Consider the following 25,414-nt stretch of genomic DNA (forward strand, 5'->3'; position numbering starts at 1 on the left):
CAAACTCAATTTTTGAGGGATTAAGATATAGGAAGTGAGAAGACATCCCGTTCTGAACAGCTGAGAGACAGTTTGAAACAGTAGAATGTAGGACAGAATCAAAATAAGAAAAAGATAGAAAAATCTGGGAGTCATCGGTATAAAGATGAAAGGAAAGGTTGAAAGAGGAGATACGAGCAGAAAAAGGAGCAGTGTAGAGAGAGAAAAGAAGAGGACCCAGTAGCGAACCTTGGGAGTTACCATAAAGAAGAGGAAGTTAAGAAGAAGAGTGGCTAGCCCAAGTAACAGAATAAGTGCATTGTGAAAAATAAGAGCAGAACCATTTGAGAACAAAATATGAAATGCCAAAAATGGAAAGACGGGAGATAAGAAGGGAGTGATCCACAGTGTTAAACGCTGCGATAGATCGAGAACAATAAGAATAGAAGAAAGCTTAGAGTGGCGAGCAGTGAGTAGAGAAATAGAAACATGAAGAAGTGCAGTTTTGGTGGAGTGAGACAGGTGAAAACCAGACTGCAAAAGGGGAAGAAGAGAATGAAAACTCACATAACGGGTTATCTGGGTACAGACAGCCCGTTCAAGAATTTTAGAGAGAAAAGGTAGGAGGAAAATGGGACGAATGTTAGCCGGGGAAGAAGGATCAAGAGGTTTTTTAAAGAATCCCAAGAATTGGCGCATGCTCGAAAGCAGCGGGGAAGCAAGAGTTAGAAAGGAAGAGTTAATGAGAGAAGTAAGATAGAAATGAACATGGGGATATACTTGGGGAATAAGAGAAGGACGAGAATCATGGGAGAAGCTGTGGGATGAGCACATCTTAAAAGAGCAGAAGTGTCAAGATCTGTAAGAGGAGAGAACGATGAAAGGGTACAGTGATGAAACAGGAGGAGGAGAAGAAAAGGAAAAGGAGTAAAAGCTAGTCGTAGATTAGCTACTTCAGGGTTCAAAATTGAGGGGAGCTGGGAGCTATTTAGCTCCTGCTTCTAGCATAGTAGAGCCTGGTTTGCTTGAAACCAACAGCTACCAGGAGCTACTTTTGTCTCCTATGGCCAACTGGTGCCTTCCAAACCTGTAACTGAGACATTAAAGGATAGTTCCGGGACTTTTTTTTTATTGTCCCTACGGTTCGGCCATGTGTTTTTAAGCATAAATCGGTAGATCGTAGAAAACTTTCCTATGGACCATACCCGACTTTTCATCCATTAACGCACTCGAAATCAGCCGCCATTTTCTGATAATCCTCTCACTTGCCGCATCGCCCTGGCTCACCTGCTTTTGCGGCACTAAATCAAATCCCCCGCCCCTGAAACAGACTTTATCAAAACATTGATATTCCCCGCCTCTATCCGTGACGTGACTGAGCTGCGTAGGCAAACGCGCCCAGGCGTCTTCTACGCGACTCCACACAGAACCCGGAAATCAACACAGATGAGCTCACACAACACAGCGCGCCACAATCGGGAATATGAAACTGTACTTTTAAATTAAACTTCAAGATTGTAAATTTGGTAAAGTACATTTATTTGACATCAAATATTTTGAGAATATTCAGCGATTTTCATTTTTATTTGCTCACGTTCCAAAAAGTTCGTTTTGAGGCACGCGATGTTCCTTTGCTGTACACAGGGTCTTAGATCATCTCACAATACAGCGCCACAATTCGGAATATGAAACTGTGGTTTAAAAGCAAAGGGCAAGATTGTACATTTGGCAAAGTACATTTATTCGACATCAAATGTTTAGAGAATATTCTGGGATTTGCATTTTTCTTTGCTCTCGATCCAAAATAGTTCGTCTTGAGGCAAGCGATGTTCGTGTGCAGTACACAGGGTGTTGGTTTACGATAAAATAAGCTCTTCGGTCGCACTGATAATCGCATGGCTGTTCCAACAACGAGGCACTAGGCCACCACAACGGTCTGTATGTTGCATCTAGCCGTTAGTACCGCGTAAGGGCATACTTGTACTTGGCGATCGTCCCATAAAATGGTCAGGGTGGTAACGTTGTTCACGCGGAGAAGCAACTGGCGGTTGAAAAACCCATCCGCCGGTGTCTGGTACTCGTGACACATGCAGTAATGCATGATGTACCTGTTTGAAAAACATAAAAAATGAAATTAGTCTCACCATCAGATCTTTATTAAAATTCTTCATTTTATATATTAGGTCGGGAAATTATTTCATAGCTAGGACAGTGCAACTGGGTATTATACATCAAGGGGTGGCTGTAGGATACTGAGACAGTCCCCCAGTGCAGGGGTTGACAGGGAGGCAGTGCAGGTGGAGAGTGGAAGGGCCCAGGACCGAGGTCGCAGACAGTGGACCAGTTGTAGCAGGGGAGAGGGAGAGAGAAAGCAGAAGCAAAGAGGAAGGTTTTGAGGTGCTTCCGTAAAAGGAGATGGTTCTCCTCAAGATAGTGGCGGTACAAAACTATGCCACATAGAACGAACAAGTACAACTTAACCCGTCTTTAAAGCTACTGTATAGTAATTAAATTGCGGTATAAACTCATCTAAAGAGTTACTTACATTATATTTGCATTTTCCATTGTGTCTGTGCGTAGGGCAGCCCCGAAATACCACTCCTTCTATGCCGACGTTCTTTCTTCTAATGAACGAACATGAAATGGCTTCATTATCGTTTCTTACGTTATTGCCCCACACCCCCAAAAAGAAGTCTTTCGGGATGGTCCCGGCCTGTCAAGGTCAAATAACAATACAACCTTATACTGAGTCGTGGGCCATTCCGGCACCCGAGCAAAAAATCAAAGCAGCTGACCTTCACTTTGAACGAGCGCACATTCCTATTTGGCTACATTCAGTGTAAGGCCATCTCACAGGACTTGAAATTTACACTCCATTTTTGCATTTTGTCTGCGTGCTTTGCAGCCCCAGAGAACCATAAATACGGAGACATTCTATATTTTTTGAAAAATGATTTATAATACTGTTTGGTTTAATTTAATGCGCAGATGAACAAGGTTGGATAGACACATTGCATGTACACTGAGCAATCACTTTTATTTACACAATACATAGCTACACATATTCAATGGGCCTGCGACATGAGGAGACTCGAGAGAACAGACAATCAAATTACAATCATTTAAACCGTGATGTGTATTTCTCAATGAGCTCTTCTTTAGGTGGACATGGAACAGAGGCAATGTTGGGTGGCAATGCAGTTGTCCCCTGCACAGGTTCGTTCACAACTCCATTTATGTGCCTATCTAGGACGTCAACAATAAGTCTCTCAATAAACTCATATTGCATATCCTCAAACACTGGTTTGATCACCCATTGTTTACTTCTTTTAGTGAAGGCCTTATTGTAGCGAAGCGTCCCTAACGTTCCGGTCGTCCTACTTTGTTGACGTCCAACATTATGGTTATGTGCCAAGACCGCTAGAAGAGTCCGATTTATCATGCCCTCCATGCCAAAATGCAATCGTTTTGGCCTGTACTTTAGGCACATATTGTGGAACACCTCCAAATCTCCTGTGTGGCAGAATTCCGTGAGTCCCCTCAAATCTCTTGTTATAGTTTTATCAAATACAATCTTTTCAATGGCTTTGTGAGTGGGTGATGAAGGAATCAACCACTTCTTCTTCCGTGCCTCCTCTGTGGACAAACGGCCATGTTCACAATTGTGGAAATGTTGGTTTGTGTTCCAACGGTGAACGTTTGTGCAGTGTAGCATTACTGACCGCCATTTTTCCAGTAGAATTTCCAACGACCCTCCACATGTTTTTGAGCTCCACCAAAGATGGTTGCTGATTGACTTGGACCACTGTGAAATACCTTGCGTTTCTTTTTTTTTTACCTGCAGCAGACATTTTTTTATTGATTGTTTTTGCAAGATGCCAACGTCAAATTGGTGATTTATATTTTTGTACTCTTCTCTCATTGTCTTGCCAATTGAAATGTGTCTGTCCGTGGCTATCAGGTCGATCACCATTCCCCGCGATTGTAGTTCTTGCAATGATGCTACAAAGCCAACTTTCTCCATGGCCACTGAGGATGTACTTTGTGACACCTGCACGACCACCGAACTCACAATTTTCTTACTTTCCATGTCCTGAAAGTGGTAGGTGCAGTACTTGGCTGAAAATCCTGGGCTGTCGCACTGTCCATCACCGGCTTGCCTGAACCGTTTGCCCGCTAATGTACTATCAATAGACATTTTTTCCATTCTCCAAGCTTCGCTAATGGCTGGAAATAGATAATCGGTTTGGTATTTGTAGAACTGAGTTTTCGCAATGAAATGGATTCCCACAAACTGAAAGAAAGACTCTAACTTTTTAAAACTTGAACCACTAAAAAGTGCAGCCGCTGCACAAAGTAGATTGCCTGCTGGCAGTTGCCCCAGCATGGGTTGTGCAGACCATGAGAAAGGATGATATTTTGTACAGATGGCATGTATTTTAAGGTTAGTGCCTCGAATTGCACGAGTCACATTAATCAATGGCTCCCCACATACTTCCCCACCAACCGAATGCCCACATTTCATCCGAATAATAATATCAATCAAACAACTATCGAATACAATGAATTTGGCCTCTTTCCTTATACTGTCACTCTGCATCCCAGCTGGTTCTGCCTGTAACGTTGAGGACATGTCACTCACATGAAAGGTAGAATCTCTGATATCGTCTTCCGCTATGTTCAGTGATATTGATGGTGTTTCATTGTCGTCCACTTCATTCTCTTCCATTGCAACATCTGTTCCTAGCACCCGGAATTTTCACGGCAGCAGCAGTTCTCCTCCTCAGTTGGCATTAGCTTGCACCGATTGCACGTGCACCAGGTGGAGACGCCGTCCATGCGACATGGTCCAGGCTCTTCATCCGTTGACTGGTCCTCCCAACTGCCGTCCGAATCCCCATCGTTTTCGCGTGCTTGCCTTTCCAGTAGTTCTTCCTCGGTGTACTCGGGCTCGTACATATACGGCATTATTGTAGCCATTGTGTGGTAAAGAAAGTAAAATAATTTACAGAGATGGTACAGGTGTTCACAAGGCCTAGAAGTGGCGAAGGTAGCTGACCAGAGCACAGAAACGAGTCACAGAATACTATAAGTAACACAGAGAGAATAATGGAATCGAAAATCTGCTGCTGTGTGTTGTGAAACGGTGTGTTTATACTTATTAAGGAAAGAGGCGTCCTGCCATTTCCATGGCGACACGTCATTAGCTGAGGCGCAGCGATTGTTGACACGAAACGTGCTTTGGCGTTGGGAAATGGGCGGTACGCGTCTGCTGATGTCAGGCTCAGGGGCGGGGATTTGATTTAGTGCCGCAAAAGCAGGTGAGCCAGGGCAATGCGGCAAGTGAGAGGATTATCAGAAAATGGCGGCTGATTTCGAGTGCGTTAATGGACGAAAAGTCGGGTATGGTCCATAGGAAAGTTTTCTACGATCTACCGATTTATGCTTAAAAACGCATGGCCGAACCGTAGGGACAATAAAAAAAAAAGTCCCGGAACTATCCTTTAACTTTGATTTATTTGAGAATGTTAATAAAGAAGAATTAGAACACATACAATACACATTTAAACACAATGGTTCATACAAAATTGACAAAATGTTAAAGGAGCATCTGTGGTAGCTCCTGGTCCCCCTGTGGTAGCTCCTGCCTACTGGGTGGTGCCCGACAACCAGAAGCCGGTTTTAGCTCCTGCTTATTGAATGTCAATTTCAAACCTTGCTACTTTAGATGTAAAATAGTTAGCAAAATCAGAAGAAGAAAGGGAGGCGAAAGCAGAAGGATCATGGGCTTTAGGGGAAAGCATATTGTGCATAAGCTGATAGAGATGACAAGGGTGGTGAGATGGAGAAAGTGTACGTTTAGAAAAGTATGATTTCTTTGCAATGAGTAGAGAAGAATCAAAGGAAGAATGTAGCTTTGAAAGTGTAGTAAGGTGGGAAGAGGAGAGAGAGCTTTTCCAAAGCCGTTCGGCTTTACGCAAGCTACGGCAGAGATGAATAAGACTTGAGTAAGCCATGGCTCTGACGTTTTGTGAGTAGGAGAAAATGGATGTAGAGGGAAAGTAGAGTCAAGAACAGATTGTAAAGAAGAGTAGAGTACTAGCTGCTAGGTCAGGAGAAAAGCAAAATTGGAGGGAGAAAATGGCTCAGCGACGAAAGAAAAGATGGAGGATCAAAAGAAGAGGGGTTACAGCGCATAAAGATAGTGGGAGGGGGAACAGCGACAGAAAAAGAGAGGGGAAAAAGAAAGAAGTAAGTGATCAGAGGCATAAAAGGGAGAAGAAGAAACGGGAGAGCGGAAGAAAAGATTAAGTAGATGCAAGAGCCAGAGTGATGAGAAGAGGGAGAAGGAAAAAAGTGCAAGTGATAATAGTCAGCAAGAGAGAGCAGCAAAGGGAGTGAGGAATTATAAGCAGGAAAGGGAAAATTGCCAAGAACGGAAGAAGACAAAAGAAGGTAAGACAGAAGGGGATCAAGATGGTCAAGAAAGTCAGTAGATTGACTTTCCTAGTGTGCATTCCTTCTCAGGGTATTTTAAGATCCATTGGTCTGGGATTCCCTGTGCTTTTTGTACTGCTGTGTTCGGAGCCACACTTACTGCACTGATGTTTGAATCTACATTATTTTCTCCAGTTACAGAAACCTTTTTCGAATTTCCAACAAATGTTGTTGCTCCCACTGTCCCTCCACCCAACCCAAACTGGCACGTGGGTGTAAAAAGATGGGTGTTGCGTTGCCAATTCCTCTGTCCCCCCAGAATCTTTTCTTCCGAAAGGGCTGCTGCCTAAATTAGGGGTAATTATCCTGACCTTGTGCGTGTTGTGGGCATATGATCTCTGATAGCCTGTATACTGTACCTGTACCTATATACTGTAGCTGTACTGTACCTATGCCATCTTTGCTTTCAGTACATTAGAAATGTAGTGATTGGCTTATTGCTCTTCCCACCCTAAATCGGGATAGCTGACCATCAGCATACAGAACTCTTTATCGTAGTTGAGCCACGCATCACCCCCAAAATTCCTGTGGACCTCCAACACTTTATGCTGATATGCTATAAGTCGTGTGCCCTCCTCTGGGAACTTTTCTGATATTATGATTGCTAATATGCGAAAGGCTGATAGCCATTGCTGAAAGCTCTGTTCTATTGTTGTATTCTTTAGGGTATCTTTTTTGTCCTCTTTTCTATCCTCTTTGGTAATATCAAAAGCCCTCTTTTAATATTCTAGCATCGAAAATATTTTGATTAACTGTTTTTTCTATATTTTCCTTTTTACTTTAATTTGTATGTGCCATGCTAATGTTTTGTGAAATCTTCTATATGTATCTTTCCCTGCTGTGTGTCTCCCATTCTTTGTTTTAAACATCCCCTGGGTATTTCTCTTTTTCTTGTTGCTCTTTATATTCCCTTTTATTCTCACCCAGGCTTTTAGATGCCGCTGTTCTTCATCCCCAACGGTATCTGTATCCTTATCTGTTTGCCTCCTGTAAGGAAGGCATGGTCTTAAACAGTAAGACGGACACAAGTGGTCACAGTTCAAGGGTGTTTATTGAACTTCAATTGGGTTTGAAAAATCCTATCTAATCCTAAATCTAAAGATGGGAGCGAGCTACGACCATCAAATAATAATAATGCAGTCCTAGTGGTGTCTTGCTGTTAAGGAGAATTCTCATACTATGGCTAATTTCCCTTACCTATAGAGTCCCCCAGCAGCTTTGCTGGATTTGAAGGATTTATTTTCTTTGCCTGCTAAGAGTGAGTCTCTTTCCTCACTCTTAGACATTTTGCTATGTGTGTTCAAGGCTATTTTTATGTGTTTAATGCCTATGAGTTTTCTCTCTCTCAAAGGAACCATCTTTATTCACTTGTGTGTTACACAGCACCCTCCGTGCCGTAACACAGGGGTGTCGTAGCGACCACCCCAAACATAGACTCCATACCCTGGGACTGACTACTGTCTCCCAGGGCATGTAAAGTCCCCATTTACTTTACTTGTCACCTCTTATGAACAAAACCAGTACCAACCATCATATTGTGGAAGTACTGGTAATGGTTATTAGAGTTTCCCTTACGTTCATTTTCGAGAGGGTAACGTACAGTCCCTCTCTCAAAAGTTTCTGGCTGGTGGCAGTGGTTACTACCGGGATTATTCGACTGCGAATAAATCCCTATGTGGTTTTCCCATTGTTCGAGGCTAACACTTTTACTGTCAGCTTCTAACTTACCACTGGTGCATTCTTTTATTAACTTTACTCCAGTGGGTTTTTGTTGCCAGAACTTTTATATAAATTCTTTCTTGTGTCTTACTCGAAACTCCTAACCCAGGTTTGGGATCCTTTGTTCGTCCTTTTGGCGGGTTTATGCCGAGAAGCCCTCCTTTCGGCGCCACTGAGTCTGGGGTGGGTCCACTGTTGGGGAGGGGGAGTAGAACCCCTGGACAGAGTTGCCTCAGCAACTCAAGCCTCACTCTAACCTGATAGGCTGGAGGGTCTCCCGCCTAAGTGACCACTCCACTGTGTGAGTGACAGCTAGGCTGTATGAATGGGTCTCTTTCTGCATAAAAGCAGGGTCCTGAGGACTGGAAGAGCAAGACGTCGCCACTGGAACTACGGAACCGAAGGGGAGAGAAGCCAAAGACATCTTCAGCATCTGAACCACCGGTGAAGCCCTGCTGCAGTGTCTCACCACTTTTCTTCCACACGACGAGAGAATATCTTCTTCACGAGAGCCTTCTTCCCCTGAGCTGGTGGGATCAACCAGTTCACCAATTGCATCCTCGGACCTGCCTTGGTCGAATCGCCAGTGCCCAGCACTTGGAGGCCGGATAGCCAGGCACCCGTCCAATCGGGACGCGATTTAAGGGAACGTAACTTTTTATTCGTTTGGCAGCACCGCGGCTGGTTTCATCCCTGGGTAGTGCAGTAACTCGGACCTTCTTCCACGACGAGATCCTCTCTTCCTCTGCTGAATCCACCGAACTGCAGGAACTACCAGGAACAACCGCCACTGCAGGAGCCACTTCTTCATACTAAGGTACTTTGTTCCGCCAGGCCGCCCTTTCTCCGTGGTAGCTCTAAAGGTGTTTTAAATCCTTTATCTACTTGTGGGGTTGGCCACCCTCTCGACTAACATTGTCTTTCGCCTTGCATCTACCTCTTCAAATATAAGAATTGACTGCAGCTACGAGAACCTTTTTTGCTCATATACTTTTGAATCTGTACCACGGACTCTGGCACAGGCCTATTGACTCTGGCTAAAGTGTTAAACCTGCTCTCTAGATTGGTTTTCATCTCAAATTGTGTTGATGCACCTGAATCTCTTAAACCCCTCTTCCTTCCCACTGTTTTCAAACGTGAAGTGCCATTTTGCTCAGTTTTCATTTGCGAATCCTTTTGCCAAAGTCTTACTGTGCATTACTTGTTCACCAAACTTTAAGGAAAGGTTGCTCAGAGGCGTTTGAAGATATTTCTAGTTTAACTTGTGCTTTCACTACCTTACGTCGACTTGGTAGAGTGCCATTTGTAATTGGTTTTCACGGTGTCGTTTTGCTCAGTTTTCACTATACCGCAAACTTGTCTACCAGCCACTAGGGAGTTGTGTAAACTTTCCAACGACTGAAATTAACTTACTTTAATAAGTGTGATTTATGTATCGACTTAGAAGTGTGTAAATTAAATATATATTCTTTTAAAAACTACAAAGCTTTGGTCTGTGTTTCCTTGGTCCATGATACTGTGATACCTAATGTGTAAACCCTGAATACTGCTCATCGCCCTCTTGAGAAAAGTCTGACTGCTTAGCCACAGCTACCAACTAAATTTTTGTGGTACAGACTGTTACCAAAGGGGATTTATTGCTTATACCTGTAGTTTTAATCTGATGTAGTGCTCCCTAAGGGAACTGCACGGGATTCTGCCTAACACTTGCCAAAATAAAAGGGCCTATACTAATACTAATAAACCTATTGCCAATCCTTACTTCTAAATACAAATAGTCTGGGGAATCAATGTTATGCAAAAGAAAAGTGTTCAAGAAATAATATGTCAGGATATTTGAGCCGTTGGCTCCCCTTCCCATGTTTTCAGCACGGGGCACACACTCTGGCTTCTCTAGCACGAGGGTGCAGTTCAAAACTTCGACATCATGTTCTTCTGTGCCAAAGTCTCTTTGCCATTCAAAGTCTCTTATTTCAGAGGGCCTGATGCGACAAACAATCAAAGTTCCTTACTTCTCAGGATTCTCATATGCAAAATGTCTCAGGTGATTCAGTGTTCACCCCGGGTCCTCCTCCACTGGGTTCAGACCCACTTTAACATAACACCTTCAATTGATCTCCCTCTGTCGGGCTCGGACAAAATTAATCTAATTTTCCAAACTTTCTTTACTTTACCACTTCAATTCCCAATTCTTTGCTCTCTTCAAAAACCTCTTAACTTTCACTTCTCAACTGGATGCCTTACAGAGACCTTCAATTGAGCACCCACGCTGTGCCGGACCACTCTGTCAAAAGCATTGTATCTTTTCCTTTCAAAGTTCAAACACTCATCAGCAGTTCAATTTTACTTGCCTCTTTTATCACACACGTTTTAACGATGTTCGTTCCACGGCTCGCCATTCAATGTTGCTGCTTGCAACCTTGGCTTCAACACAGGCCGGTTGTGATAACTGGGTTCTCTAGTGAAATCACCGACCCGTGATAATGAGGTTCTCTGGCGAAATCACCGAGCCTGCAGGTTACTATTACTGTAAGGTTTATTAGTTGCCTCATTCAGAAGGAAGAACCGTAGTCGTAAGACTTGACAGTAGATACCGGCACGTCCCTTAGAGCCAGCTTCCATACTCCAACTGACTCTCATGGAACCACCCAGCTTCAGTTAACAAACACCAACACTCCAGATTTGATGTCACACGTTCCACTGTCAGTGACATCACCCTCCAAGAAGGACATTACAACACCGGTCTTGTATCGGTCTCCCCAACTCACCGGCTGTGTTGATTTCACTGACGCTGCTTTGCTCTTGAAGCCAAGGACGGTACCATAGTTGCTGCTGCTTCTCCCCGCCTTGATTACTGACGCGGAGGGCCTCGGGTATCTCGGACACACAATGCAGGATTCTTCAGCCTGGTTTCCTGGTCTTACGCTTTTTATTCTCGCGGGCTCTTGTAAGTAACTGTTCCTTATCAGAAAGGTCAAGGGAATTTTCCTCCTTGCGATCCCCTCCTATTCTTCCGTCTTTCTTCTCTCATTCAGATGCCATCTTGAAACTGCTGTTTCCTCGTGAGCTTTGCCTCGCTCAGAGTGTGCTCTCTTGCTCTGCTTTTTATCCGTGTGGGGAAGCTTAATGGAAGTCGGGTGTGTGTGATGGTCAGGCAATTTCCGGACCTCGCCTGACCATTGTATTGGGACATGTCAAGTACACTGCTCGGGTGTTAGACTGTTTTCTCCCATAGCGGGCCGTCCGTGTGAAAGTGTTTGTGTTGTAAAAGGGGGAAGGGGTAGAGTTCCTTACTATCCCACCTGGTAGGATGGGGTAAAGGTGTTAAAGGAAAGTGTATACCACTCCCCGAAGACCCATCACCCAGGTGATCCTCTCGCAATGGTCCACCCCAAGGAATTGGACCAAAAAGGGATGGCCGTGTCCTGGCCACCTGGATGACGGATCCCTGGGGACTAGTGGGTGAGACACCTTTTGGTTTCTCACTCCCCATCTTTTTTTTCTCCATTATCTTTTGCATTTCTGTCCTTCCTTAAGGACGTTTTGCCCTGTTCCCTCCTTTAGGAATGCAACATTGAATGAACTATTCTTTTAAGCTTTCTCTGTTCCATACCTGTAATATCTTTGCCTTTGCTTTTTGGTAATTCCCGCTGTCATTTTGCCCCTCACCACGAACTCCTCTTCATGACGTTCCTTCTTAGCAGGTGGGATTTCCCTTATGCCGGAATCATCCGAATCGTTCTCACTGTCTTCGATGAAAAGCCCAGTCGATCGATTTTCGCTTCACTCCACGCCGCGATACAGCCACTTCCAGACCCACTCGCAGCCGAACTCCCGCTCGGCCTCCTTCACCCAGGTGAGTAGTTGGCTCTCCTTGAATCCTGCTTCCAACATTTCTTTTTCCAGCAAAGTGAGCGGTTGGAGCCTTTTTAGAACGACGAGGCGTGCTGCCCTGAGCCGCCACTGTTGTTGCACTGTGACAAACATATTTGGCGCCCAGCAGGGTTAAAGCGTCTTTCTGTGGTTTTTGGGAGGTATCACTTTGCTGCGCGCCGGTTCTGCTCTGTGGCCCGACCAATGAGTTGCCAACAGTGGCCCGGCCAGAGCATTTGCTCCTGCTGTGTAGCCTCGATTCTCCTATGGACAAGAGTTTGCTCTGCCGTGGTAACAAAGCAGGGGATTTGCATAGTTCCATTTTGGACAACGGCCTCCACCAGCTAGTAGTCCCACTCCGTCCAGAGTGAAATTGTGTTTCCTTTCTCACCGAAAAACCTCCAATATTTATACCCTGAATTTTGCCGGAGGCAAAGCCTCCTGGTTGCCAGGCTGATTACCTGGCCCAGGCTCCCCAACCTGCACCCTTGTTGCCTATGCTTTGATGGGCCCTTTGTCCTGCATCCTTCCTTTTGTGGCTATGTGACTGATGTGTCATTACCGTCACTACCCCTAGTCCTGTAAGCCAACCTAGCTCTCTGTGGCTTCCCTTTTTACACCACCTCCCCCCCACACCCTCTTGAAGGATGGCCTACCTGCCTACTTCTGTGCGACATGAGCAATGTGTGAAGTGAAAGGGGGAGGAGAGGGCGCCCTCTGGCGCCCACTGCCCTGGACACCACTGCCTCTCCCTCAGCTTAATGCCTATGCCTCCAACTTCCTGGGCTGCGGCCATTCAGGGTCCCAGGACTGATGCTACTCCAGTCCTGGCTTTATCTTTGCCTCGGCGCCCTTTTGTAACCTACTCTTTCTGTACTCTCCCTTGTTTTATCGTATCTACTGCCCTTCTCCGCACTCCCCTTCCATCCTCTGCCATTCTTTTAACGGCTTCTCTCCCTATCCTTCTTACCCTTCCCTGGTAGCTAATCCTCTCCCCTTCCCTGTCCATGCTCCCCTCTCTTCACATTCCCTTCCCTTTACCTGCTTATACTCTCCTCTTGCTGGGGCTTCACATTCCCACTCTCCCTCCACCCCCTCTTTCTACTGTATTACTCCTCTTCCCCCAAACCCCTCCTCAGTTTCTGTTACATTCAGCCACCCCTACACTTTCCCACCTCCCTTTCCCCCACGCTCTTATTGGCTCATGACCCCCCGCCCCATTGCTGTGCCTAGTGGGAGGGACAAGAGTGGCAGCTGGGCCACACAGTGGCTCTTTTAGAGCCAGACCGGCTCGGCTCCCTCACGGGATGTCATACGGGAAAGGTGTCCCGCTTGCAGGACAATGAAGGTGCAGAGCACCGTGTTCCTGCTCAGCACCCTCATTGTCCTGGCAGAGAACATTACAATGGGAGCCATTAGGCATTGATGGGAGGGAGTGGGATCTATTAGCAGGGACCTTTGTCCCTTAAGACATGGGGGTAATCAGAAGTGAGAAGGGTGCATCGTGCTGCATGCTTGATAAATCAATGATTATGGCTTTAAACCCCAAGGGGGATTTGTTAGGCTCAAATTAATCTGCATGATGCTAATGTGACTTTGCATGCAGGATGGGGAGAATACAACTAAAGCCGTACTCTTATTGCTCAACCTATTTCTATGACTATGTATATAGTCTTTAGTTAGTTTATTATGAAAGTCTAGTTTATTATGTAATGTAGTTTGCTTCCAAGTCATTGCTATAAAGTATTATTTAAGCACATGAAATGCAAATGCAATGCAAAGCAACACATCATTTGCTAACTTTATGTGCCGAGATTGCCTGCTTCCTCCAATTTGTTTTATTCGTGTCTACAAGAATCACTGAGCATTCCAGCCCCAGCGTTCTATTTGCACCTCTTCAAAACGTGTATGCTGCTTGCCGCTCTAAAATGGCTGCCAAGCATTGTGTGAGCCTCTGAGCACTGCGTTTCCCCAACAACGCCACCACCGCTCCTATTGGCCATAGCATTGGCTTAGTAGCCAATCGAATCCACCGGATCGGCGCAAGCCGACACCAGCAAAGGCACCAGATAAGGCTCCTGTCCTGAGCCTGTCACGAGCCCAGCGCCCAAGGCCAGCCACTATGCCCGACCTCAACCAGCGTGGAACCCCTCACCATTCTTCACCGCCAATCGACCAGCTAGTAAACTGGTAAGACTGTGACAATCCCGCAATCCTGCAAACCGAAGTTTTAATGTCAACCCACCCACTATACCTTATTTAGTACTGTCGCCCTGTTTACCACCATACGTCCAGATTGATCTCCACTTTGCATACCGTGTCTATAAATCGGGCATTAACCCCTGCTAGGGCATCCTGCCGCAGCCCGTAATGGTACGTGCCCAAGTACTCACAATTGTTCAGTGCTGCTTCATGCCCAAACTTTTACTGCCCGTGACTGCTGCTTGCAATTGTTTGCTACCGTTAACTCATTCTTGCTTATGACGGATTACTCAAACCCTCAGCTTTTGCCTAGAAGTTTGCTGCATTGAGCCTATAGCCATGCCCCATCAGTCCACGTTGCATCACTGCATTATGACTCATTCCTAGGGGGCTACCCATTTGTGTGCTCATAGCCAAAGTTGCATTTTGCCTATTCCTTTGCACCTAGCCATCAGTAAAATTGCTAATTTATGTGCCTATAACCAAAGCTGCATTTTGCCCACTGCATTGATGTGATAGATGTGATCTTACTTAGCATGTGTTACTTTGTTGCCCTGCCTAGGATGCCCATTGCATGATAGATGTGATCTTACTATGTGCCTTAGTCTGCTGGCCACTGCGCCTCACTTTTGAGTGTGCCTACTTGCCAGCCACTGTGCCTTAGTCTATTGACCACTGTGCCTGCCCATTGTATCTTATTCTGATTTTGACTACTTGCCTCCTGCCTATCCCGACCCAGTAGGCTCCCGCTCCCCTCAAACTACTCTATTGCCATCTAATCAACCTCACCCAACTACATCCAGGTCTCACACTGACCACCCATGGCAAACTTCTACTTAGCCACTCTCACTCTAACAGCTACACTTGCCTTGCTCCGCCACAAACCCTGTCCACAATCACCCCCAACCCAACATCCCTCATACACCTCAACTATTTTCGAGGCCCAACATTTGACCAGCCTAACGGCGCCCTCAGCCCCATAGAATGGATCTGCCGATTTGCTGCTCCGTCCGCTCCTTGGAACCCATGCACTTTGAAAGACAGAAACCTGAGACTCGGCTCTCGGTTCATAACCCCCAAGATACTCGCCAAAAGACGCTCCCCTCATCCCACGCACAATCAAGCTAACACGGCTCAAAATTTGAATATCACCCAAACGGCCTCCTTGAGCACCTCTGAACAGCCACTGATCAAGGGCGCCCTCATCAATGCCCGCTCCCTGGTCACCCCGGCGCTAGATATCGCAGACTTCATCTCTGCCAACAACCTGCACTTCCTGGCTATCACTGAAACCTGGCTGCACCAAGCAGCAGGCCCAGCTCTATCCCTCGCCATCCCAGAAGGTTATTCAATACTAAGGAAAGACCGGGACATAGGTAAAGGAGGAGGAGTAGCCTTCATCGCCAAAACATCCCTTGGCCTTAGACTAACCCCACCGCCCAGCTTCTAGTCCGCAGAACTTCTGTCAGCCAAGCTCCAACTCTCTGCCACACAAACCGTACTATTACACCTCCTCTACAGACCCCCCAGGCCCCATCACCACATTTGAGGAAGAGATTTCTGACCTCTTGACCACCAACACCAAAATAGGATCTCAAATTATCCTACTTGGCAACCTCAACCTCGGTCTCGGCGACCCAAACAATGCCAATGCGCTCTCCCTGGAAAGCACCATCTCCCAACTAGGGTTCAAGCTCAGAATCACAGACCCTACCCACAACAAAGGCAGGACCCTGGACTGGCTAGCGGATCTCAACTGCTCTACGGCCATCACAAAAAACGAGCAAACTGCATGGTCTGGCCACCACGCCATTTCCTTCTCCATCCAAGGGAAATCACAACCAAACACTCCAACCCCCCATCATCCCTCAAACCCTCACCAGAAATAACCGCAACATTACCTTACAAAACCTCTGCCCACTTATAGACAATATCCTTACCCCCACAAACTACGTTAACCTAGATGCGGAAAAACTTGCTGACCTCTACAACAAAACGTTAGAATCAGCAGTAGACACCATCGCTCCACTCAAACTCACCAAAGCCAAACTGGCAGCCCACATGAACAAATGGTTCACACCAGAGCTAAAAAACCTCCAAAACTCCAAACGAGCCGCAGAAGCCACCTGGAGAAAAACGCCGAACCTATCCAACAAAACACAACTCTCAATAGCAGCCACCACCTACAAAACTGCCACCCTCAAGGCCAAAAAAGAGACATATGACAACAGAATTGAGGGCGCCAAATCCAAAACAAAAGAGCTTTTCAATATCCTCAGGGAACTCGAATCCCCCCCCCCCCCTACACTGGCAGAAACCTGCGTGAAAGATGCAGAATGATGTGAGAGGATTCAAAAAGCCCTAGCAGACAAAATCACCATGTTACAATCCAAAATCGAACAGAAAAAGCTTACCCTATCCAAAAGAAAAAACGTCCACCACTCCCAAAACACCCACTTGCCCCCCTTCTCCTTCTCACCAGTTTCCACTAAGGAAGTAGAAAGCATCATTAAGGGCCTCAAACCCTCCAGATGCCAAGGGGACTCATGCCCAGCTCCCATCATTCAGGAAGGCGCCAACATTCTGGCCCCCTTCATAACAGCCCTTATCAACGCATCCTTCAAATCAAGCTCAGTGCCTAGCAGCCTCAAGGAGGCCTGGGTCATGCCACTACTAAAAAAAAAAACTAATCTAGACCCCAATAACCCAACCAACTACAGGCCAATCACCACCGTCCCCTACATCCTAAAGATCTTAGAGTGGCCTACCTGCAAATACAGAAGCACCTGGAAGACAACAACCTCCTGGGTCTCAGACAATCCGGCTTCAGGCCAAGGCACGGAACAGAGTCAGCCCTACTGGACCTATAAATGCAGATGGACGAGGCAAAGGACAAGGGTAATCTAGCCATTCTCTTACTGCTAGATCTGTCAGCAGCCTTCAACCTCGTCGACCATCAGATCCTCACGGAACATCTGATGACCTCAGCGGCCTTCTCTAACCAGGCGACTGCCTGGATCCAGTCCTTCCTAGCCAACCAAACCACCCGGGTCTTCCGCTCTCCCTGTCCCCATCACCTGTGGCGTCCCTCAAGGCTCGCGCGTCTCGCCGACCCTATACAATATCTTCACTAAGCTATTGTTTGACCGCCTAGATAACCTGGGTGTCACATACACAAACTATGCTGACGATACACAGGTTCTCATCACCCGATCAGGGTGCTACGATGAGGACTCCACCAGAATCAACAACCTATATTTGGAGATCCAAGCCTGGACGGTCTATGCCTCAACGACGAGAAAACTGAGCTCCCTCTTGTCAGCTCCCAACCACGGCTAAACAAACTAGACCCCTGTTAGGCGTCCATCAACATAGACGGTAACCTAATCACAGTAGCCAAAGAAATTAAAACCCTTGGAGTTTATCTAGACTCTACTCTCTCGCTCAAAAGACAGGTGAATGCCACAGCCTCATCCACGGCTTATAAAAATAAGCTTATCAACGCCTGCAAACCTTTCCTATCTCCTTCCAGCTGCATTACACTAGCCAGAGCACTAGTGCTCTCAAAAAATTAACTACTGTAATACCCTCTTTCTCGGCACGTCGGAACGCAACCTCAACAAACTTCAGGTGCTTCAAAATAATGCCCTCAGAGCCGCCCTCAGTATCCCACGACACGCCCACATCTCCAGCATCAGGCAAGATGTTCACTGGCTCCCTGTACGAGACAGAATCACTCTCAGATCCCTTGTCATCGTCCATAAATGCCGCTCCAAAGACGCACCCAAATACCTGGCAGACAAGTTCCACAATCACACATCAACTAGACCAACTAGAACCCCATACTCACATTGCCTTTCCGTTCCCAAATTCTCCCTAAAAAAAAAAAAAGCAGGTGGCGCCAGCTTCCTGGTCCTAGCTGCCAAACTATGGAACACCATGCCACTAAACCTTAGAGCAGAACCCTCCTTTTGGACTTTTAGAGCCAAAACAAAAACATGGCTTTCCAACAAAAATTCTGCTTAAATGTACTTCTCCGCATGTCCTTGTCCACCATCTTGTAACCCGATCTACTACACTTATTGTTGTTATTTCACAGTCTGTATTGTATATTTTTGCCATGATGTAACTGTCTCCAAGTCTCCGGCGCCCGGTTACCCCAGGGTTCGGTGCGCGGTACAAATAAAGAAACTAAACTAAACCTTAATAAATGTCTATATCAACTAAACCTGGGGAGATGTGTTCAGTTGCTTAAATTATCCACCTACCGGTTTCACCATTTAACAAGTGTGTGATCCTGGGCAAATCATTTAAACGTACTGTGTCTTATCTGCAGCCCTCTAAGTGATTCACTTCATAGCTTATGTTAATATATCATGCTATAAAAAAAAGCCTAATGACCATAGAGTTGCTCTGTATATAATAAGTTATTTGCCACTTGGCTTACTTATGGCAATTTATTCTAAAGTCACTTTTGTTGGTGCCTCCAAGTATCAAAGACTGATGATGTTCCTTGCAATGTCTTTTTCTGTGAAGTCACTTCTGTTGGTGCAACGCATATGCAAATTAGGAGGTTTGCCTGTATTTTGTCCTACAGAGCCTTGACAGAGCTCTAATATAGGAGTTTCCTGCATCCTCAATGGCCCTGCAGTTTTATTTATTTTTCTTCTTTGTATGTGTTAAAATGCCATCTGTTACTAATGTTACCAAAAAAGTTGCGCGCACTGCATTTGGGGCGAGGAGGGGGAGAGTTTAGGACTTTTTTCGTGGTTCGCACCCCCACTCTTGCAATGCTGGATACTCCCTTGGCACTCCCACTTGCGTTCTCATGCTGCCCTCTAGTCTCGCTTACCACACCTCACCGCTTTACTTGCTGTCCGCCAACCCTCACACTAATGCATATGGCTGCCCCCACACTGTTCTCTCTCTCTCTCGTCACCGCTGTCCGTTTCTGCTCTTTTCCGAGGCACTCTTGTGGCGCAATGCGCGACTCTCTCCGGCGCGCTCTCCATCCGTCCCACACCCCCCCCCCCCACACCTGTCCCCGCCTGCTCACGGAGATTGGTTTTAGTTTCGTTTTCAAATGTTTGACGTTCCCTCCCTTCCTGGAGGGTCACTCACCACCAGAGCAACTCTGTGAAGAAGCTGGCGCGTGCCTGCTCCCACAGCCTGTGTTCCTTCCTGGACACGGCTTCTGCGTGTTCTGAGGGCGAGTCTCTGCGGTGGGCCCGGGCAAAAACCCTTGGAAAGCTTGTTTGACGCTGGCACCTCATCATTATCACTGCGTGGGACGGTGTCCGTCAGGATGTGTCTGAGGGGGTACTACAGGGTGTGAAGGGCACCAAGGTCAGTCGCTCGGTCTCTCTCTCTCGTTCTGTCTCGCACACTCTCTCTGCCCCCCCTCTCTCTCTCTCTGTCCCTCCCGCTCGTCTCTGTTTAAGATAGCAGGCAACAGCCCCTCTGGCTCCCTGAGGGTTGTATGTACACCTACCCTGGCGCTGAGAACCCGGACTGAAAAACTAAGAGCGCGCAACATAGATTACTAGAGAAGGACATGTTGATAAAGGGAATATGAAGTGACCTGCATTCATAATTGCGCTGAAAGCCGGGGGCTACCACAGTTTAATCGCTGGCCTCAGACATGCGGCCAGCCAGTCGCTGGCTAGTTCAAAGCCGGGCAGGGCCGACTCAGCCCTTCATCCTTCGGAGTTTGTTAAAATGAGTACCATTACATTGGGTAACGTGATATCAGTCGTTCTTCTAAAACAAAAAGCAGGTTGTGTCCAAACATATGATTTTAATTTTGTTTTAGAAATGTGTTCTGGTTTCTTAGTAGCGCACCTTTTTTTCTTGTCCCCTCTTCCCAACCTTCCCTTCGCTCCACCTTGCAGAGATTAACACACGTTCTTTTGCACTTAACCTCTTTTAAAACCGGGTTAAAACCCATTGTAATGCTAAACCCATTTACAAACCTTCTCCGTCTTACACACTGGCTTTTAACCATTTCGTTTTTGGGTTTTCACTTTTAGTTTTCATTGCTGCAGGCTCTCTGTGAGGAAGACCCTGCTCTGAGGTCTCAATGCTGCAGCCTCTCTGTGAGGAAGACCCTGCTCTGAGGTCTCATTGCTGCAGAACCTGTGCGAGGAAGACCCCGAGGTCTCGGTGATGCAGCCTCTCTGTGAGGAAGACCCTGCTCTGGGGTCTCATTGCTGTAGGCTCTGTGTGAGCAAGACTCTGCTCTGAGGTTGTGGTACTACAGCCTTGCTGCTGCTCTGAGGGCTCAGTGCTTCACCCTCTCTGCGAGGAAGGCCCTGAGGTCTCAGTCCTGCAGCCTCTCTGTAAGGAAGCCCCTGAGGTTTCAGTGCTGCGGCCTCTGTGTGAGGACGACCCGCCTCTGAGGTCTCATTGCTGCAGTGTCTCTCTGAGGAAGACCCTGAGGTCTTAGTCCTGAAACCTCTGTGTGAGGAAGACCCCGAGGTCTCAGTGCTGTAGGCTCTGTGTGAGTAAGACCCTGCTCTGAGGTCGTGGTGCTACAGCCTCTCTGCTGCTCTGAGGGTTCAGTGCTGCACCCTCTCTGTGAGAAAGATCATGAGGTCTCCGTGCTGCAAGATCCGTGTGAGGAAGGCACTGAGGTCTCAGTGCTGTAGGCCCTGTGTGAGCAAGACTGCTCCGAGGTCGTGGTGCTACAGCCTCCCTGTGAGAAAGACCCTGCTTTGTGATCTCAGTGCTGCATCCTCTGTAAGGACGACCCTGCTTTGAGGTGTCGGTTCTGCAGCCTCTCTTTGAGGAAGACCCTGCCCTGAGATCCCAGTGCTGCAGCCTCCCTGTGAGGAACACCCTGCTTTGAGGCCTCAGTGTTGCAGACATTCTGTGAGGAAGACCCTGCAGCCTTTCTGTGAGGAAGACCCTTCTCTGTGGTCTCTGTGCTGCAGCCTCTCTATGAGGAGAACCGTGAGGTCTCAGTGCTGCAGCCTCTCTGTAAGGAAGACCCTCCTTCGAGGTCTCGGTGCTGCAGACTTTCTGGGAGTAAGACACTGCTCTGAGGTCTCAGTGCTGTAGCCTTTCTGTGAAGAAGACCATGAGGTAACGGTGCTACATCCTCTCTGAGGAAGACCCTTCTCTAAGGTCTCATTGCTGCAGCCTCTCTGTGAGGAATACGCTACTCTGAAGTCTCAGTATTACACCCTCTCTGTGAGGAAGTTTGAGGTACAGCTTGGGATTAGGCAGGGATGCGTGTTGGCGTCACTCCTCTTTTGCATTTACATTAACAGCTTAATAGAGGAGTTGGTGGCCAACAGCATGGACCGCCCTAGGCTGGGTAGCTCACGCTTCCCAGCCCCGTTTTTTCGGAGACAATGCAGTCATGTTATCGACTACTCCACTGGGCATAAGCCACACTATGGCTGAAGAAATTTGGCGATCTTTGTCTGGAATTCAATAAAAGTAAAACTAAAACTCTTGTTTTCAGACAAAGAACAGCTAGACGTGCTAAAGTCACCATAGAGGTAGAAGGCGTTGTATTGGAGCAGGTCACCTACAATTATTTGAGCCTGTGCTTCAGTGAAAATAGCTCTTGGTCTGAACAAGTATCAAAAGCAACCACAATCTTAAGCAAATATAGCAGGGGGTATTAGGAAACTTCACCATTGATATGATATGGCATTCATGGTTCATGTCATTTCATCACGGGATGTTTTTTCGCGGATGGTTTTACTGCAGATTTTTTAATGAAAAAAACATCGAATTTGTCTTTTTTTTTTTTTTAATTTATGGGGGTTCTTCCCCCAAGCCCCTATCCCCTTTAATTTGTTTGCTATTCTCGAACACTCGCACTCCATATATATATTTTTCTAACCCCCCCCCAAAAAATGTAATTCGTTTTTTTCGTTAATCTGCGGTAAAAACCCCTGCAAAAAAACATCCTGCGATGAAAGGACGTTGTACTGGCATATATAACTCGCCTGTACAGAAGTGTTTCTAAGCGCGAATGGGAGAGGTGCTCTGGCTCCTGTACTCCAATTCTATAGATTACAAACTAGCCGAGCTGCAGTTTATGGAGCATTGATCTGGAAATTTGCTAAATCAGTAGCCACAGGAGTGGCCGAAAAAAAAATTCCTTAAATCCCTTTTGGTGCAACCCAACAATGCGCCTAACGCCATACTTCATCTTGAATGTGACCTATGCCCAATCGAGTACTCGATACCAGCAAAGCTGCTTCTTTTCTGGGCCTTTATATGGACTGCACCTGTCTACATAGGTAAAAGGAAAGCCTGACTCATTTTCTAGCCCTGAAAGGGAGTCGATGATCCCCTTGGTTTATGCATATCAAATTCTGGCTGAAGAAATTGGGCCTCAGACATTACTGGGACCAGCCATCCAGCATGACCCTCGACTCCAAGGGATCGATCAAAACAGCCTCCAGATTGAACTGTAGAAGATCAATGGAGGTAGCATGTGCAAGGCTTGCTTGTGGTCAGCAGTATCTACAAGTTAAGGAAGCTTTTGGCTATGAGCGTTATTTGGATGTTATCACTCCTAGTTATGCACAGTCATTACTTCATGACTTGAGAGCGGGGACGCAAGTGGCTGTAAAGAAATGCACTGGAGGGGGGTGTCTGTACTCCTGCTCTCTATATGGTAGAGGAGAGGCACAGAGGACCCCAGCCAAGATTCTCTATTGTGGTAGCAATGGACGAAGCAATCAAGGCCTAGCTTCTCAGGAGGTCATGCGGGCTGGTTCTTAAGTACAGTGTAGTCCCCAAGCACCCACAAAGGAATGTCTACACACTGTATTAGTTAAAACAGTCTTTATATAAATAAGGTTCAAGGTTATATACACAATCACGATAATACACTTTGTGGTCTGACAATTCTAAAATGGTAAATTATATACAGTTCTAGGTGGTACCACGATTACTCTGATTCCATTAAAATGCATCAACTGTACTCAGTTCAAATAGCATACGAATCAACACAGTAAAACTATATCAACCATAGATTTGGAGCTAGATAAGTTGGTTAGACAATTGGCAGAATACTGGCCCCGTTACCTAGACACAGTTCCGTGTGAGGATCCCCCCCCACCCCCCCACCTAGGCAACCTGTAAATAAAGATGCACTACAAGCCAAGGCATAAATTCGTTTTCAAAAATTGATTAGCAGATTTTGCTAATTAAAACGTTTTTGATTAGCAAATGAACTAATTTGATTAGCAATTTTGTACTAATATTGATGTCACCAGAATTAGTTGTACCCCAAGATATAGAATTAGCAAGAATGCAGAAATTATTTCTATGTAACTCCTGAAGTATAACATCAGTGCAATGTCAGTAAAATGTAAAGGTTCGCCGCATGAATGGCCAAACAAAGCTCTAAAAACATTTAGGATGTGTGGCTGGGTCATGCAGTCAGTGTTGCAGCACAGTGATGCGTCCTTCATATTGTTAACAAGACATCAATTAAAGACTCAATAGTGTGTGCATGTGCAATTTTTGTTTTATTATATCAAGTTACAAAGTGTTTGGCATAAATGTTGCTGCCGCGCGTTTAGTGCAAAATCCCCTATGCTTGCAACCCAACCTGCCACCCCTCCCACCTGGTCACAGTGATAGTTAACACCACTAGCAAGGCTTCTCACTAAGGAAGGTGTGGGGGTGGCCTTGAGGGGGCTTGGACCTCTACCCCGTGCTGCAGCCCGCCCTGATACCAGGCATCAAGAAGGCTGCAATTAGGTTGTTAGATCATATGTGTGTTATGCATCAAACTTGAAGCCACAATGGTGGTGCTTCAACAGGTGACCAGAAGGTATAATGTGCAAGACTGCTACGAGCTGTTCAATGATGATTGCTGACACAAAAGATAAGGAGATACATCTCTGTAGGCCAGAGGTCTTCAAACTTTTTTGGCTCGGGGCCCCCCCTGAGCCAAGTTTGGGCAGACCGGGCTCCCCTAAAAGTGCCGGATGGACAGTATGTAGAAATCGCTATGAACATTTGCGTGCCGTCACCGCACCCTACTCCCAGTACAGACCCTGGGCTCTCTCCGCCATACTCCCACCACTGTCCCAGTTCTGCCGCCCATCCTGCTTCCACCACAGTCCCATAACACAAGCATACACACATCCATACACATTTAAATAAAAAATAAATCGCCATGAACTTACCTTCTGCAGGGGCCTGCGCATGGTTGCTCTGCCCATATGTGCGAGGAGGCGCAGGAGCACCCCCTCGCACATACATACATGCAGTGCCCCAGCCAGCATTTCCAATGAGCTATGCAAGGCTGGCGAAGCAAAACACCCCCAACGTTGCATGGCTCAGTGATCATGTGCGGCTGGGGAAATGAACTGTCAAAGGCAAACAGTGTTTCCCTTTGACAGTTCAGCCAGCCCAAGAGCACTCACTCAGCTGGAAAAAGCAGCTGAGGGAGTGCTCAGTGTTTCACTGGGCTGGCTCCTCCATAATGGGTGAGGTGGCCAGTGGGTGAACGCCCCCTCACCCATTAGGGATGAGTCGGCAGGCTTGGACTGGCCTATAGGGCAATAGGGCGATGACTGTACCAAAAATGAAAAAATGCTAGTGTAGGCCAATCAAAATGGGCCACTTTTTTGGCCAATGTGGGCCAGTTTGAGGAGTTGCTTCACTATGCAGCTAGTAGTTTTGACCATTGTTGCTGAATAAATATTCTTTAAATATCACAATTTGTTTACATTTGAATAAAAAACAACCCCTTGTGTACTATTCAAACAGTCTGTGACTAAAGGACTGAATATCCATTTGCAACTGCTGGCCATGTTTTCATTGGTGCCTAAGACCGTTGTATGGTCCAGTCTGACCATGTGAGCTGCCCCCTCCCATTTCCCCCAATCTTAAAAAAAAAAAAAAATCTTTTTGAGGGGGAAATGGGGGGCGCGCCCCACAGTTTGAAGACATCTGCTGTAGGCACTCAGTAAATCTCCTGAAACAGTCGTCAAGCCTGAACAGGATTATGGTATACACATGGCCTGGTTGAAAGTCAGAAGGGACCAGATCCTTTGAAATTGTTTTTGTGGTAGGTCTATCTCTTTTGACCTTCTTGCAGCAACCAGGTGCCAGCCACAAAACATTATCACAAACGGTGCAGGAACAGTGGAAAGTAGCAGAG

General features: G+C 46.4%; 1 protein-coding gene across 10 annotated transcripts in view; it reads left to right on the forward strand.

Annotated features, from left to right (window-relative positions):
- The window catches only part of ATG9A (autophagy related 9A), a 1,030,802-nt gene that overhangs the window by 114,767 nt on the left and 890,621 nt on the right, over positions 1-25,414 (forward strand). For 2 of the 10 annotated variants that reach the window (XM_069616916.1, XM_069616917.1), the window contains exon 1: positions 19,366-19,617. The exons of 7 other annotated variants lie outside the window; for them this stretch is intronic. The gene's annotated coding sequence lies outside the window, so the exon portion shown is untranslated. Of the gene's footprint in view, positions 1-11,921; positions 12,053-19,365; positions 19,618-25,414 lie in introns of those variants that run through there. One more of the 10 variants, XM_069616918.1, reaches the window with a different exon arrangement.

This window comes from Ambystoma mexicanum, chromosome 9 (genome assembly GCF_040938575.1).
Source record: "Ambystoma mexicanum isolate Mex_15411 chromosome 9, UKY_AmexF1_1, whole genome shotgun sequence".
Classification (NCBI taxonomy): domain Eukaryota; kingdom Metazoa; phylum Chordata; class Amphibia; order Caudata; family Ambystomatidae; genus Ambystoma; species Ambystoma mexicanum.